Raw genomic sequence first — 17,881 nt, forward strand, 5'->3', positions numbered from 1 at the left:
ACTAATTTTGAATACATTTGCATTAGTTGGTATTAATTGAGAGGCAAACTGAAGATAGATAGAAATTCTAAATTTTCTAAGTATCATAAATGTGAAAATGTGATGGATGTAGACCTGCCTGAATTGATATTTAGTCTTTATTTCTCTTCCTCATAGAAAAAAAAAAGAGTAAAAACTAACTTTGTACTATAGATATTTATTCTGTTACTGCCACTTGTCTTTGAGACTTCCTATCTCCAATCTGTGTACCACCTGTAGGGTGGAATTCTGCTCATTTATTTATATATGTCTTAGAGCTTCAGGGTTTTGGAGTTTTTGGCGTACTATTGGCTGAATGGTAATATCAGGGAGTTTTTTGGTTAATATGTAATATTCCTCAAGTCATATGTCTAGGTACAGATAGTACCACTGTCAGTCTTATAGTTACAGAAATATTTTTTAAATATATTTTGGAATTACTTTTTTATTGCAGAAGAGATTTTTTGTGTATGAAAAAATTTCATTCCATAAATGTCTGCTTGAAATCAAAGTTTTTCATAATGCTTGAGGAAGCACAAATGGCATATATGGTGTTTATATTATCTAACTACTCATACTATTATCTTCTGAATAAAATTAGAAATTCACAGGCTTGTATATTCAGTTTGCATGGCAAGGGTTTGGTAGTGGGAGCGCTACAAGGGTGGCTTCTGTGAGAAGTTGCCAGAAGCTTCCCCCATGTCTGATGGAGTCAATGCCAGCTGGCTCCAAGATGGACCCACCACTGACCCCTCAGTGATAGTGGCAGCGCTGCTGCCTGCACAACAGCAGCAACAGTGAGAAGAGGGAAGTGAGAGTGTATGAAGGAAGCATCTCTGCACACCACAAAGTCAGGAAAGAAGGAGACGGATGAGGTGCTCTGGGCAGCCCATGGTGCAACCATGTTGAGGCTGGCTGTGCCTCTGCAGCCCACAGTGAAGCAGAGATCCACCTGCCCAACTGAGGAGAGGAGTGACAGAAAGGTATAGGGGTATCTGGCATCAAGCCAGCATCAACCCACCACAGCTTGTCGTGATGATGCAGGTGTGTAGTACAGCAGTTAAACTTTTCTTTTCCTCTTCAGCTCAAGTGGTAGGTTTGCAGGTTTTTCAGGATCAACAGGACCTCATTATCTAATATTGAACGTGCATTGGACCTATAGCATTTAAAGTACTGTGTACTAAATACACTTGTTATGATGTTGCCATTTTTTCATGGGTAACTTGGCTTTAAACAATATCATAGTATCTAAACACATTTTGTTGTAATGGACAGAGAAATTGGAGTTTGTGACAGACTTTAATGCAAAAAAAATTTCAGATGCATTACAAGTAATTTAGCAACAATCCCTTCATAAAAGCCTTAACAGCAAAAAGTAACTTTATCTTCCTCAACTGGTGTAGTTTAAGCAAATGTAAGGTTGTAGACTCGAAAATTTTCACATCTTTTGAACAGGAAGGGACTTGTATAAAATGTAACTCCCTTCTGAAAGAGTTGACCCATCTAAAATTTAATTACAACAGAGCAAATCTTTTCAAATACGTCTCAGAAAATCCTTAGACTGAGCTATTCCTTCCATTACTTAAGGAGACAAATAGATGTGCTTTAGTCATTTTGCTGTTGCAGGTCAAATTCTGCATTGCATCTCAAAGTTTAGGCAACCAACCTTTTTTGAGGAAAGAGAAGACAAACATTCCAAATAATAGCTGTTATAAACCACCAACAGGTGATATATCAATAGCATTTATTTTCAAAATTTTATACTCACCTTGGGTAATGATTTGGACCTACTGAACCTTTGTCCTCTCACAATTTGTCATCTGCATCAGCAAAAATTCCTTGGAGCTTTTCCCAAGGACCATGATGAGAACCAATGCACTGCGAGAAAAGCATATACTATGCTTGCAGGTTCTCCAGGCTTTAAGTACAAAACCACAATTGAAAGTAATGGCACAATATTTTGTATCTTTTTGACTTTGTAATCCAGATTGTATGGTCCTCAAAATCCACTACTATAAAATAATGAAAAATATTGTCAATATTTAGGCTTTAATGTACTCCAGAAGGAAAAGATTGATGATGTACTATGCTGAAAGTTGCTTGAAAAATCTATGAAAATGGTAGCCTTGAAGTCATAAATCCATTTATCCTGAACTTCTTGGAAAACTGTCATTCCTGCATAAGGTTTTCTAACTGACCAATGAAATTTCAAAGCAACAGGTGTTTTAGTAACAGCTTTCATTCTTAGGTGAGAAATGTTGAAAACTTCAGTATTAGTGGTTACTGATACTCTTTTACTTCTCGTACTAGATGCAGAGAGAGATTAATTACTGTGAGACTAACAGGGGAGGGCAAAAAAAGCAAAGAACGGAAGTCCAAATGACAAAAACTAGAAAATATATTTTTAAATATTTGAAACCCTTTTGGATTTAAGAGTTTTTATGTGACCTGATGTGACATTCAGGAGGAGCAGTTGTTACTCCAGAATGACGAAGAACTGTTTGAAAGTGCTCAGAGTTAGTCCTCAAGGAACTGACCTGCCATCAACAGGTAAAGGTATTTTGGAAGATAATATAAACTCTTGCAGCCAGTAGCTAATGACAACTGCTTCTTACTGTTCATCTGCAGAAAGATGGATCTGCTTTGTACTTGGGGACTAGTTCACTGCTTTTACTGGCACATTTCACTTCATCTCATTTTAAATTAAAAATGAGGCTACAATAATTGTGGTTAAAAGATGACAGAAATTCCTCTCAGTATGTAAAATTATGTTGGATTAAAGGATGTCTTATAAAGACTGAAATTAATTATTTTGGAAGAAAATAATTAAGGTGACACATCTATTGTAAACATCAGTTTTTTTCAACCATCTTCTTTTCTTTATATCCTATTTTTAATGTAGGCACAGAGTACATTTTCACAAGTAAAAATTTGAGCACAATTCCAATTGAAATACATAAGAATAATTTTTCTCATTTCCCACAGTGTCTGAAATATTTAGCATAAATCTGTGAGTATTGTGTCTTCCCTAAGGCATAGGAAGTTTATGGACAGCTCTACTTCTAATTCAAAGTGTACACTGTATGACCTGGATTATACTGTGAACTGTATTGCCTATACTGCCTAAGCAAACAACTTTGTGACTCCAATGACTGTTTCTCTTCACCCTTCCTGCTGCCACCACAGGTAGTTTCCATGTGGAGCTACATCATTATGTTGCTGATCAAACATTGCACCGAAAATCTCCAACAGTTTTAAATTCCCTATAGGATATGTCACTGTTATTATGGAAGAATCCTCTCAAGCCTGCTTTTACTAGGAGACAAATAACATTGCTTAGGAAAATGATCAGTACTGAAAAAGCTATTGAATATACTGATATGAGTCAGAACTTGTACAGTTCTTAATAATTTCTTTAATTTCCAACTCTCTCCTCACAATTTCAAAAAAAACCATCAAAAAACTTAATCATGTGATTCAACATAGATTCAACCAGGCATCCTCTTAGAATGTAACACATCAAGTAACAAAATTATTTTATGACTACTGTTTCTCTTATCCATCTGCATATAGATGTTTTACCATTCAAGATCCCTAATAAATCAGTTGAAATGGATAACTTCTTTCTCTTTTGCATATGATCTCTTTTTTTTTTTTTTTTACCCACAAAGCTTCATATATTAGTGCCATGGTCTAGTAACCCTGGCGGTAGTGGATCAAGGCTTGGACTTGATGATCTCAGAAGCCTTTTCCAACCCGGTTGATTCTATGATTCTATGATTATGGGATACCAAAACTTAGAGATTCAGGACTGAGTATTTCCCACATCTTGGGACAGAGGATGAGGCTCCGTCTCCATTTCTTACTGAAACAAAAATAATGAATATGAGACACTGCAGGGGCTTCTGAGACATTCGTATAGACTGTGAAGATGAATTAATGAGCAAAGTGGAGAGCATAAATGAAGATCAAAGTTTCATGGTTAAGTGCATTATCATAGGAACATCACACAAAATGGTATATAATCACATGAGTAGTTGCAAGGCTAGAAAGGTCTCTAAAAAGTATTATCTCTTACTGTCTTGATTCACATATCTGGCTAAATGTGTGATTTAATGAAAATTAAGCACTCTTAAGTTACTGATACCATCAAGCCTCTGTATTTTATATATTATTGTGTGTTTAACTGCATGTTAGAAGTCCACATTTAATTAAAAAAATAGGAATTAATACAGAAAGAAATGTTCATAATTTTCAGTAAACACCAGAAATATGTGTAGAATTGCTCGAGCCATGCATGAGAACCCCCTGAGCAAGGCTGACATATGGCTGGTGATATCCTATAGGGAAATGTAGAGTGGAAGGAGGTAATAATAATCCTTCTTAGAAAATAAAGGTCGCAAGTGATAGTAAATGCCAAGAAATCATCAGGGATATTTTTATAGCCTATTGGGTCAGTAAAACCTCAGTAGGCCCATATATTTCTTTAACTGTAAAAAAAAGATTCAGTTTGGATTAGGGAATATAAGGGCTTGTAAATGAAGTAGAAAAACTGCATTAAGGGGAATTTGATGACTCCATGATAGATAAACTTGTCCATACTTTAATTTCAAAATGGACTCTGTATATATAGTTTAACTTACTTTAACTAGCTTTAATTCACTAAACTACAGTTCGGCTATCCAGTTTAACTCACCCATCCATTTAGGCCAGGCTTTATAGTGAATTTTTGTGTTATAGGAGTCATCATACAGGAAAATTACAAGGTTTTCTAGTAGACATATAGATAACAATAACAAACTGAATTACAAAATAAATTACTGATTTAAATTCAGTGAAATTTATATGTCTGTAAAAATACTGAACTTTATCAAAATATTTTATTGTCTACTAATCTATTTGTCGTTTCCAGATGTAAGACTTTAATCCAGTATGCTTTTTACATCTAAGCAAGCTGTTACCAGATTACTTGAGAAACCCTACGAATATAGTTTTGCATTTCATGCTAATATCAAAATACAGTGCTGCATTATATTTTAGTATTATTATTAATCTGATTCCTTCTAGTCATTGGCAAATGAGAGTTAGTTCTCAATATGGTTGGGATTCTGTGTTAACAATAGTTGATAGCATTAGATAAGTGCATGATTCTTTAGCAATTGCATTAATAGGAAATTCTCAGATGCTTGTAGCTTTGCATATTTGGGCCATAGGAACTTTGGCTTTGTAAACATGTTTGTAAAAATAAATAGGGAAGCTAAAACCATAATGATGCTGTAGTGTGTTTTTTGGATTACTGCCACTATGACTGGGAAAATCATTCATGAGATTATTCTGGCATTATACAGGACTATAGATCCAGTAAAGTGCATACCTTATATTGTGAAACAATAAAAAACCAAAATAGCAGAGTGAAGAGCAAGGGAAAGTCATTTCACTGTGGTTTTGTCAAATGCAGCACTGTATTCACTCATTTGATATGGCATCCAGCTCCTTGGTCTCTTTGTCATCTGTCCTTCACACTAGATATATAAGTTGTACAAAGAGAGTGTGTGGACTTAGTTGAAGTCAGTATTCTTTAACTATTAGCATTTTAGTGCTTTGAGGAATTGCCCTTTCATTGAATTCGACTACCTTCTGCCCTTTAACCTCCAGTGATGCAAGGAAATAAGGAGTAACTGTGAAACTGAGTGTAATTACTGGGGGACTGTATGCAGTTTTTTAACATTAGAACTCTTTTTAGAGTAACAAGCAGGTATAATGATGAGGAAGAAATAAATGCTTTTGTTTAGCTTTTTGCATTTGCATTGGCTTTATGGAACCTGTAGATATAGCTTAATAAACAAGTTGTACTTCCTAAATGATTTTACAAAGTAAGATTTAGGACCATTACACTTCCCTAAAACAGCAAGCTTTGCCTTTTTCTTTTTTCCTTTTTTTTTTTTTAATCATAGATGCATGTCAGATCTCCTATCCAGGCCCAAGGTTAGTCAAGTGTCATTGGATTTTTATGCAATTAACTGACAATGAGAGGTTCCTATACTTAGAATGATAGGGAATCAGGGTGTTCTAAAAGAAAAGACAAAGAATGAGAGAAAGATAACAAAACTACAAATTTTGTCATGGTGTGGACTGTGAGAATGGCTCTTATATGTCATGCTGTCAAAATGGATCCAAATGCAAGGAGGAAGGAGGCAAGAGTAGTAGCATCTTGTCTGGGGCTGATCAGTCTGTCTGTTTCATTTGTGTCTGTTTTGTTTGCCCAAGGAGTCTTCAGTCCTGTTCCCACTTCTGTCATTTCAGAAAGAACTTAGATTTCTTTCTTCCAGCTTCATGCTGCAAATGTAAAGTATTTTACACTTACTGTTCCTGTATACAGATAAAGAAAAATGAATGATGATTTTAGAAACTCCTAAATTCTGCACATGAGAAAAAGTAGTTTCTGCCCTCTCTCCAACGCTGCTCTGTAGAAAGATGGAAGGGTGATCAGCTTTGAGAAGTAAAATTGCTTTAACACTACTGGATTTATGAAAGGTTTACATCACATTAAAACTTTCATGTTTTTACTGAGTTTTTTGAAGAGTGTGGAGAGTAAAACTGTATAATACTTTTTTCTACCTTTGTCTTCAGATATAAGGAGGAGCTTTCATACAGCCAATTGTGCTACTCAGTTATTTTGTGGTGGAAGATAGTGGTAACATAAAATGTATATTTTGAAAAACTCTTTCTATAGAAGGGATCGCAAATTTTCTGATTCTGTGACCTCCAGTGCCAAAATCTTCATATGTCTGAGAGGTGCAAGATGTATGCTGCATACCTCAGAAAAGTAACACTAGCGAGTAGTTCATAGATGGGGACAATAGCAGCTTCTTAGGGGTTCTCAGTTCCCTGTTAAGTGATGGGGCTCAGCCTGCAGATGCAACTGGACTCTTAAGCTACCCTGTGGTGTTAACTTGCAGTTCCTTCCACAGAGATTCACATAGCTCAGCAACACCTACACCGTGATTGTTTTGCTGTCTGGATGCTCTCTCTGCACAGGAGAGAAATAGTGGCTTTGATGGATTCAGTGGCCCTCTGGAGAGGTACTTTTGCTTGCCAAACAAGTGTTAAGGCTGCTCAGGTATGTAGTTTAGACCAGCTATCTGATTTTTAGTTAAAATAAATCCCATTGTGGGTGACCCAAATAAAATTTTGTACCCACTTCCAGCTCAGTTTGCTGGATGAATCTTTTCTATTGCCAACTCTGAGGAAAAAACACCATGCAATTGGCATAACCATACAGGAACAAATAAAACACTAAGGTGGTTAGTAACTACAAGTGTTTTTTGAGGGATATTATGGAAAGTTTGAAAAACTTCTGGAAATTAGCACAGCTTTCCTGAAGTCAATAGATTTAAGCGATCTGAAAATTTGTTCCATACCTTTTAAATACTAAAATTATGTGTCATTAAGGATGTTGGCTTGACCATGTTTTTGTTGTACAGATGGGATGACATCAAATTTCCCAGGTCACTTTCCCCTCAGCAAATGCATTGGAAACCTGTTATGATCTTACTGTGCCCATTTAATCATTATTTTTTGCTGCTATTGCAAAGAATGGTGCCCATTTTAGTTTGACTGGTGATTTTTCTGAACATCAGTCTGCTATGCGCTGTACTGAGATCCACCAAACTTATTTCAAATTACAAGTGAGAACATCCCACCTTTTACTCCTCCACACACTGCTCTTAATATAGGGATTGTATTCACATCAAAGCTGTCAGAATGTTTCTGTGATCTCATTAGCTATACTTATTTCTACCTACAGAATAAATGAATCATCAACTGAAACAGCACTAAAGACCAACTGCTAAAACTCACATGGCTATATGTATATCCATGCTGAGAATAGATATCTTCTCAAGTCTGTAGATTCAAGTTGTTAAAACTGCCTGTTTTGCAGACCTAAAAAGGGTTAAGTCATTTTTGAGACGGATTTGAGTCTAGAGTCTTTAACATGGAAACAAAATCATTAAGCTCATTAAAAAGTAGTTTTATAATTTCATATAGCATATGAATAAAAATCATTTCTGTTTATAGAACACTGAAGGAAGTGAACCAAAAATATGTTTTAATGTTTGTGGATTTTTTTTCTCTGTTTTTGTTTATGTAGTTAAAATTCAGAGTCATTTCATTTTATGACTGTGTGAGGTAAATTACATAGGTGGTACCAAACAGAAATTAGCTGAGTGAGTTCAGCCAATTTAAATGCTTCTGAATATAAGCATTCACTGTAGGGAAGTGAGATCATGTTAAATGAGAAAATGAAGAGAAATTGGATTTAGATAGAAGCTAGGTGTTAAACAGGCGAGGTAGGTGTGTTGGTGGTGGATGACAGCAGGTATAGAACCCTCATAGTGAAAAACTAAAAGGAATCTAATGTCCAGCTACTAATTACTTACATACTATTTGAGGATAGTTTTAACAGCTCAATTGGGAAGTGTGGTGACTGGAAACTAAAATCTGTAACAACCAGCAGCCATTTGCCTAGAGAGGCTGGGCAATACAGAGTGTGTCTGTCAGCAAGTTGAGGCAGGTACCTCTCTGAAAGTTGGAGACTCTCACTCACTCTTCATGGACAAGAGAGAGAAATAGGTCTAGCAGAGAAAAGAGAGAGTTCAGTCTTGGTTTGTTGGACATGGAATTCTTCTCATTCTGTATGCTCTTTCTTTACATCTACAGACTTGACAAAGTGAGATTTACTCTGCTGACAGGGAATGTAAAGTGAAGGAAAACATAAAACATTACATTTTCTCTTTCTTCTTTGGTGAAACAGAGATATGCAGTCTGAAAGAATTTTTTGTACAGAGGCACTCCATGTATCACTGCCACACACAGCTCCTCTCTGTCTGTGCAGAACCAATCTAGTGGAATAAGTGAATGTCTGACCAACGAAAACAAATCTTGCACTAGTACACACACACACTAATATTCTGACTTGCAGGAGAAACAGCTTTTCCCTGTAGAGCTTTGACAGGAGTTTGTGTCTGCATCTGTCTCATTTCCAGACGCAAGAACAATAAATCTGAACTAGAATTAGGAATTCCTACCTGTGCAACTGAAACTCCATATTTCCAGAATTCAATACCATATAGTTTTTGAGTTATAAAATTCTTACAAATGAAGGAATGAGTTTTGTAAAGAGTCATGAGTAGAGAATAGTGTCCTTTGTGAAGGGGAGGAATGTCCCAAACTATCAGTTTGAGATCGAAGTACACTGCATCAAAATTGCATGTCCTTAATAGTCTTCTGCAATCATTCAATCATGTCACCTTATTATCAAATGCTGGAAAACCTCTGTAGAAATCCAATTCCACATCATGCTATATTGTTCTAAGACAAATTTTCATAGGCCAAAATGTAAACCTAAGTACCGATAAGCTGTATAACTCCAAAAGCAAAAGATTACTGTGTAGATTCAGACCTCGTCAGACAGGGAAACATTCTTCTCAGGTAAATTGGCTGAATGTTATGAAGTTTTACATGAACAGTGACCTTCAAAAATCTGGTATTTCAGTATTATGTAGTCAAGTAATAAATAATGTGATACAGTATAGCTGATTTAACTGATTCTGTTCACTGCCAGTCTGCATATCTGTATGTCTAGATCAAGGAACTAAGAATTTCACTGCAAAGGCTTTGAATGTCCTGCAGTCAGCTTGTGTCCAGTCAGGCTGACTGCATTTGGAAACCAGGGAGTAAGAAGGAGTTGGCAGTGGCATCCTGCCAAAGGCAAATGAAGAAGGCAGCATGAAGAATGAAGCATGAGCTACAGGAGAGGACGGAAAGGAGTATATGGGAGGGAGAAGTCTGTGACAGTCTAATTTGTCTATTTTAATCTATTGTCCAATTTATCTCATTCATCTATTTTATCTCTATATTTTTTATTTATCTTACTTCTAACTGTTTTAGTGTAAGCAGAGAGGCTGTAGAATCTGGAAACACAGCGTGAGAGACACAGCCTCAGCCAATATAAATCAGGGTACTTCCTTTGAAGACTGAGAATCTAGCCATTAATATCATGTAAAGTTACTGGGGTTTGATTTCTAGAAGAGTTGACAGAGCACACACATCTCAGGGTGAAGTAAATGGAAAAGACAGGCTCAGTATCTCTGAAAATCAGGCCTATGATTTCTAATAGGTCATAGGAATTTATAAACAAAAGATTAAATTATTCTGCTATATTTTACAGCCTGCAAGCCCACCACCCTAGCCATAGTTACACAACTCTGTGTGGTAAACAAGTATAATTCAGTTTATGAAGAATCCTGGTTTTGTTTTTTTGTGTGTGGGTTGGTTTTGGTTTTTTTCACTCTAGTTTAATTCTGAAAATACTTTTGCTTCCAGATATATTTTCTGTGTTATGAACCACCATTTTGTTTACAGATTCCAGTTTTTTAAATTATGTTAATAGGTCTCATAAAGAAACATAGTACACTAGGGCAGATGGGAGAGGCTGGGTAATACCTATGAAACATTTGAGGAAACTGAGTACAGGCTTTGCTACAGGGATCCACTGAAGCTTTAAATACAAATTCTCTTTCAGTAGGGAGTAGGCAAAGTCTAGAAAACTACTTTGGAATTCACCCCCTTTCTAGTTCAGGCAAGTAGCATTAACAAATATCAGGTTCAATTGAATTTTGCCTGTGCTATGATCTGTCCATCCTTGAGGCAGCATGCTGCCCATGAAGGTGACAGAATAAGAATTATTTTCTCCAAGGAGTTTTCACACACATTGGGAATCCTGATGATTCACTGTACAGATGATCATTACCCACAAAGTGCTATGCTAAAACCAGATTTTAAACTGTGTGACTGTGTATGTTTGTATGGATAAAAAGAAAGGAAGCATGGGGCATAAGTCAAAAACCTGAAGTAATGTAAACTTCTGTTACACTTGACATTTGAGCTTTTCCAGTGAGTTCTTTGTGTAAAAGTCCATTCCTGGGCATTACTGTCACTTCTGCTTTCTCTATGGAACATTAACTCTGTTTTCATTGCTCACATCTAGCAATGATCAGATGAAGCGTGGCATATTCAAGCTGATAACCTATGATTTGCTTTCTTTATATACAGGCATATACACATATTTCAGTACCATCCTTTTCCTGCTGGCTTCTTTTGTTACTATGCTAGCTCTTCCATATAGAAAATAAACCCCAAAACCAAAACCCAAACAACAAAAATCTCACTTTTTTTTTTTTCCTTTGCTGATGAAACATTTAAAAATGTACTTATGAAATGATACAACCTACCCATCAGGTTGGATCTTAACAGGCTATAAGGTATAAATAAGGCTCTAGCATCATACCTGCTATGCAAGTTGATTAATCTTTCAGGATTGTTTTGTTTAGAATGAAAAGAATTACAGGAGGGACGTAACTCTGCTACGCATCTAGTTCTGTCTTGGGGAGTTGCTAGTGAAAAGCCTTGCTTTGGAAACTAAGACTGATGAAACAAGCTACTTCTCTGATCTTCCATTTCTGGTGATATTAGTGTAGTCTGAGATACCCAGTGAAAAGTGTGGAGATAAACTGTTTTGCAAAACTGTTGGTGTAGTGGCTTGAAAGGAATATGCATAGCACAACTGTCTGGTGTAGGCAGAGGTGGTGTGTTAACAGGAAAACTGGAGACTGAAACAATAGGAAAGTTGTTAATCTGGGATGTAGTGCAATAATTTATTTACAGAAGCCTACAAGATTTAGTTTTACATGGCTTTCTAGTTATCATCTGTTATTACATCCACTGACCTGTTAATAACTCTTATTAACTTTAGGATGATCTGAGCTAGGGTGAAAGTTTGGTTCTCTATGCATTTTAAGTGTTATGGTATTTTCTATAGCACAGGGCTATCATGTAACTTGTAACATAGGTGATAGCCTAGCTATGCTAGAGAGAAATGAGGAATTCTAGTAGGCAAAGTAAAGAAGAATATGATGGGGGCAGAAGTATAGAAAGAAAAGTATGGTGATTATATAACGAAAGTGATTGCAACCATATGTTGTATTAAACCTTTTGAAGTGTTAATTTTCCCTTACCCCTGCAGGGTCTCCTAGTCTCCATAACAAGAGAGGACAAAGATGAAACAGATCATACAGAGACTTACAAAGGCAAGTGAGAGTTAAGCCATTGTCCACAAGGCTTAATATTCCAGTGGTCAGTATGTTGAAAAACAGTGGATTAAGTAAGAGAAGGTGGAAGAATCTTGCATTTGTATTTATACTATATTTCTTCTCTTGAGCATTGGTTGTTAGGTAACTTTGAAAAGTAAAAATGCCAGTATCCTGCAAATTTAAACATCTCCTGTACCTAAAGTCTCTAACCTGAAGTCACTAACTCACTAGGAATATCTTATATCCATATGTGACGGTCATTAATTTTCAGAATTGCTCAATTCTTCGTGCAGATCTGTGACATTTTCAGATTTAGAGGCAGACAAGTGCATGAACTTTGCTAATTTCCATATTGTGTGTGGAAAATTATCCAGAATTTTTTACATTAAAATTCAAAGTTCATACAGCACACCTTCCATATAGCATTGCTGCAGATTAAATTCACTTATGCATTAGGAAAGGTGCCAATGCAATTATAATAGAAGGCTGAAGTGCTGAAATGATAAAGTAGTTCTTTTGCTGCCTTGGCACATGTTCAACACCCCACTTTGATTCAGACATCATTCCCCATTTGGTAAGACTCTTGAGAGTAATAATAAATTATGTATTATGAACCTGATTTGTTAGGAGAGGATGTGAAGCACACTGGAAATCTAGTACTAAATAGCTGCAGGTTTTTCAGATCATGCATATAACAGTTCTGGAAATTTGGTTCTTATGCCTGTGCACTTCTGAATTAAGGACTTCCTCACAGTGACTCTTCAGTAAATGTCATAGGAATGTAATCCTTGTTTGGACAAATGCCAGACAGAACAGCAGCCACTCCTCCAGTCTCATCAGCTGGACTAAGTGCATTGAATTGTTTTGTTCCTGAAGCAACGTCATCTGTGTCAAAATCATACAGCATGTCATTTTCCTGTGCACTCAGACTGATTGATTAGTTCCCAGTCATTCTAAATGTATTTCTGTTAAATAGTTTGTAGAGCTAATAGCTTTTGAAAGGATTCTTTTTCATAGAAAAAGGTCATTAGTCCCAATAACACTTTTGAAAGGAGCTGCTGGTTTTGACATTTTATTTTTGTTTCAGCATTTTCCATAGGTATGCTGTTTGCATTCATTTTTATTGGAAATGTTATGAAAATATTTATTGACATTTCTAACTTGAGGCTGATCTGATAATCAGTGAATGATAAAGATCATTTTGATGACTTCCTAATAATTCCCCAAATACTCAAAAGGACAAAAAAGACATTTCTTAAAAACACATTAATATGAAAACAATATTTTATACTGCTTAAAAAATGTTTTATGCATTTTTACTTGTTTAAATTTCTAATGTATTTTAATGCTTGAAAACATGTTTTCGTCTCCAGTAATTTCAATTTTAAGTTACCATTCGGAGACACTCCTTTTAAGTTTCATAGGAAGGCATTAAACAGATACTGTGTTCCACCTTCAAGTTGTAAGGATTGTGTCTGTTGATGTGGCAGGCCTTTTGAAATATATATTCGTATAGGCAAATACATATATATGGGTGCTCAAGTAGTTCTATTAAGAATGAGTCATGATTTGTTATTGAAGGACAGATAAATAATGGTAATAACATAAAACCTTCGCTTTTTCTTTCTGGTTCAGAAGTGTAGGCAAAAATATGACTGAATATCTTTTTTAATAAGATAAATTGTTTCTTAGACAAGGCTGCATTCAGAAGGGCAAGAGCTGTAATTAGGCACAGATTGATTGTATCATTCAACGGTGAAAACCAGGGGGAGATCTTGTTCTGAATAATTGCTCTAGATTAAAATCCAGTAGTAAAGTCTGGCATGAACAGACCTCTACTAGGAATTTAGGTATAATCTGGGGATTTACCATCTGGAGGTGGTGGGAGAATCTGAACATATTGGTCAGAGAATGACTATCTGCTGACAGTGTTAGGTAGCAGGGAAATGACAAAGCAGGTTCTAGAAGGCATTAAGTGAGAATTATTAGCAGCCTTAGAGGAACACTACTGCCATTGCTACATAAGCCATATGTACTGTGACATATCAGATACTATTCTAAGAAATAATGTGATTTCAAATATACTTAGTCAGGAGAGCTGTAGTGTTGTTTAGAGAATATGAAAAGACATGGCCTGTGTAGTGTAACCCAGCTGAAGTTGAGAGGTGATTTTCTATAAACATACTGGAGAGGGAGAATAATTATGTTATAAGTAAAAATTAGGACCACATAAATTATTATTAACCAGTCATAAATAAACTGAGAATAGATTTGAAGAAGGTCTGCAATAAGATGTGAAGTGAGATTCTAAAATGATTTCTAAGTAGATTGGAGTCAGAGCAACTAAATGGTTTTAAGGTAAAGCTTGAAATAAACCTATGAAACAGGTTATGTAAATATGTCCAAAAAATTCCTAGCTTAAGATATCTGATGTTCGGTATATCTAAAGAGTGTTGGAAGAAGTCTTTTCAGCCTCTAATTTGCACTGTTATTCGTGTTAATTTTAATCTTCAAAGCTTTCCTGGTCATTTAATCTGGTCAGGAAAGCTTTTTCTTCTCTTCTTTCTCTTCTGTAGTTGTAGAATTCAGTGTTTAAATGACTAGAATTAAAACCCAAGGGGAGATGATATGGTAGCAAGTTGCATTGGAATTAAATTCTCCTAAATATTTCGTTGGCATATCCTAATAATATACTTAGGTTTAAGTATATGATCTTCTTCTCCATATTTAAGATCAGAATGAAATTTAATCATTTCAGTTCAAGTTAGTACGACTATCAAGTTAGTATGTTAGTAAAGCTGTCTTTCTTTTTGGTGATCTGGAAATTGTGTGTAAGAAATTCCTTTCTGTAATTTTTATATAAGATATGTATGATAGTACAATCATCTTTGATCCCTTCAGTTCTCTTTCTATGGCTCATTATCTCTTTTTATCTCTTACTGTGTTACATACACATGGATAACCAAACAACCTTAGCAAAGAATTGCAGAAGTCATCAAAAAATAATTTTGACAAAAACATCCTTTTTTTCCAGTAAAGAGTTGATTTTTTAGTGTATGTGGAGTATATGTGGACTAAAAGTCGCTGAAGGAATTTTCTAGAGTATTAATTCTTCAATGGGAGAAAGATAATTGGATGAAGACACATTAGATTCTCTCCATTTTGTTTGTACAAACTAATATGGCTGTTGTATGAGCCCACATAAAGTGACAGCTTGAAAGGTAGAACTTCGATATGTAAAAAAATTACTTTCAAGCACCATAAACATAATTCTTATTTAGAATTATTTAGAATTTACATATACATTATTGAGAATTTACATATAGAATTAATAACAGCTGCTTGTATGTGCAAAGTTTTGTACTTCTAGAATTACATAGATATTCATAGTTTTCAATCTTATCTGCATGTCACAACTGAATTTTCCTTCTCCCTAAGAATTTTTCCTGCTCAAATGGAAAAATATTAGGCAGGTAGAAAACTAAAAATCTCATTAAAGTCTGTGCCTGGCTGCTCAGAAGTGCTGGTAATAACATAACAACAATTACTGTTATTTCACAAAAGAAATACAACGAACACTGTCTGGATCCACAAGGTTTTGTAATCTGGGAGGCAGCAGTTGTTTTAACTTAGAAGTGTCTCCACGAGATTCTGATAGGGTCATGTAAGGAGTGGGAATGGCCTGGAGTAAAAGCTGTGCATGAAATCCTTGCACTGTACCCTGACTGGAAGATGTACTAGAGTTTTAACAGAGTTACAGTAACCTGAAGTGGACAGTGGACCTAGCATTTAAGTAGTATGATCAGACAAGCTTAAAATGAGTAGTCTTGAAACTAAAAATGGTAATCTTGTAGTCAGGAAGGGATGAGTAGATGAGTGAAGGACGGGAGTGTCAACTGAATGTTCCAACCAAAATTAAATCTGTGGGTTACTTAAGCAGAGAAAACAATTTGTCAAGCTGAATAGATGTAGTGGGAGTGGAGGGCTTCAGTCTGCATGGGTGATGATCATTGTAGCTACAGAGCTTTTGGATTTTACCATCAAATTGTTAATTTCATTGCTCACCTAAAAGGTGGAGATTTAATTCGATTTAATGCAAAAAAAGAGAGCATTTATCTACATCCCCTTTATGTTCATAAAAGGTGTCAGGAGCACCTGGTGTGTAGGTACTGAAGTGTGCAGACTGCAGTGAGCCAATGGGTAGCAGTGCAGGGCAACACTGGTGTATGGGGCAGGGCAGGAGTGGGGACATTGTGGCAGCATCTGCTTTACAGGTTTTTCTAACTGTGTATATGCTTTTCTCGCTTTTCACTACTTAGGGGATATAAGGCTACAGAAAATCTACTCTAGACAGGATAGTCATTTGCTTTGTGGCAGTCGTGCTGTACCTTATGAAATCTCTCCTCTTGAAAATCTTGGGGTATTTATTGATATTCTTTTGTGTTGCAATCATGGGAGTGAATGCAAGTCTTCCATCTGCTAAAAACAACCAGTAATTAGGAATGTAGAGTAAAATATGCAGAGTACACCAGATATGCAGAGAAGAACAGCTGAATATAAAAAATCCTCTCATCACACAAGAAATCAAATATATTAATATTTTCTAGAAATTTTCAAGTTTATATGACTAAAATTTATTATATAGAACTGGTCTAGAATATTTTATAGGTAAAACAATTTTTTTTGTTTTAGTTTGAACTCGACATTGGATCCCCCTCAAAATTCCATCTTTAATTTCTATCTTCAATGAGTAATGGAGAACTTTTTGAAATATAACAAAGGTAAGGTGGATATCTATGTATTAAAATAGTGTTTGGTTGGCTCGCTATAATCTTGAACTTCAAATATCAGATTATTTGAATTTTCCAGGGATACAAAACTTTTATAGTGACAATGACAGATCCATCCAATGTATTTAAAACATAGCATGTGTGTGTATGCATAGAAGTGAAAAAATTATATGTGCAAATATGTGTGTATGAATGTGTCTTCTCATTCTGTTCTACTGTGGTCTTAAGTTGCTAACGCTATGCAAGAGGCATTATGATTTTCCAGGTGTTCATATTTTTGTAGCATCAACTATTAAATGTGGTAAGGTGTTACAGTAGTTGGACAAATAAATACTGATTTCAGTTACCTATTATCGGTGAAAATTTTCAGTCATGGTTTTGAAGTGACAATTATTTGGGTTAGATTTAGCATGTAAGGACAATAATTTCTGTCAATTTTTTGACAAATTCATATATGTTTTCATTCTTTAGAGGTATTTTGGGTGAGGTGCAACAGGATACATATAAAAGTGTTGGTAAAAAAGAAGATAAAATTATATTTAATACATTAAATAAACAAGTGGTCATTAAGAGAATGAAAGTTAATTATAATTAAGAAACTGTAGGAATTTAATCAGATGTTCATAATAATTTTGGATTTTAATATAATCCTGTGTTTATTTTTATTTTTAAACTTAATAACAAATATTTGTGTGTGCAAACACAGGCCTTAAAAACCTTTATTTTAACAATTTTAGATAAATAAGAACTTGCCCAGGACCAACCCTCCCAATCAGGATCAGCAAGCTGAGGTGGACAATGTTTGGAATAGAGTATCTAAAATTTACCAGAATGAAAACTACTGGGCGTAAACAAAGAGATATTTTCCTGTTGTTTTTTACCTCATTGTCATTCAAGTAAACAGCTGCTAAATTTTGTGTT

General features: G+C 35.4%; 1 protein-coding gene across 6 annotated transcripts in view; it reads left to right on the top strand.

Moving 5' to 3' along the window:
- Window positions 1–17,881, top strand: part of LRRC4C (leucine rich repeat containing 4C) — a 493,770-nt gene that overhangs the window by 288,567 nt on the left and 187,322 nt on the right. For 5 of the 6 annotated variants that reach the window (XM_051791728.1, XM_051791727.1, XM_051791730.1 and 2 more), the window contains one exon: window positions 16,863–16,951. The exons of the other annotated variant lie outside the window; for it this stretch is intronic. The gene's annotated coding sequence lies outside the window, so the exon portion shown is untranslated. The remainder of the gene's footprint in view (window positions 1–16,862; window positions 16,952–17,881) is intronic. 6 annotated transcript variants of the gene reach the window in all.

The sequence above is a fragment of the Manacus candei genome, unplaced genomic scaffold (assembly GCF_025592945.1).
Source record: "Manacus candei isolate 608988 ecotype Guabito, Panama unplaced genomic scaffold, ASM2559294v1 h1tg000033l, whole genome shotgun sequence".
Classification (NCBI taxonomy): Eukaryota; Metazoa; Chordata; class Aves; order Passeriformes; family Pipridae; genus Manacus; species Manacus candei.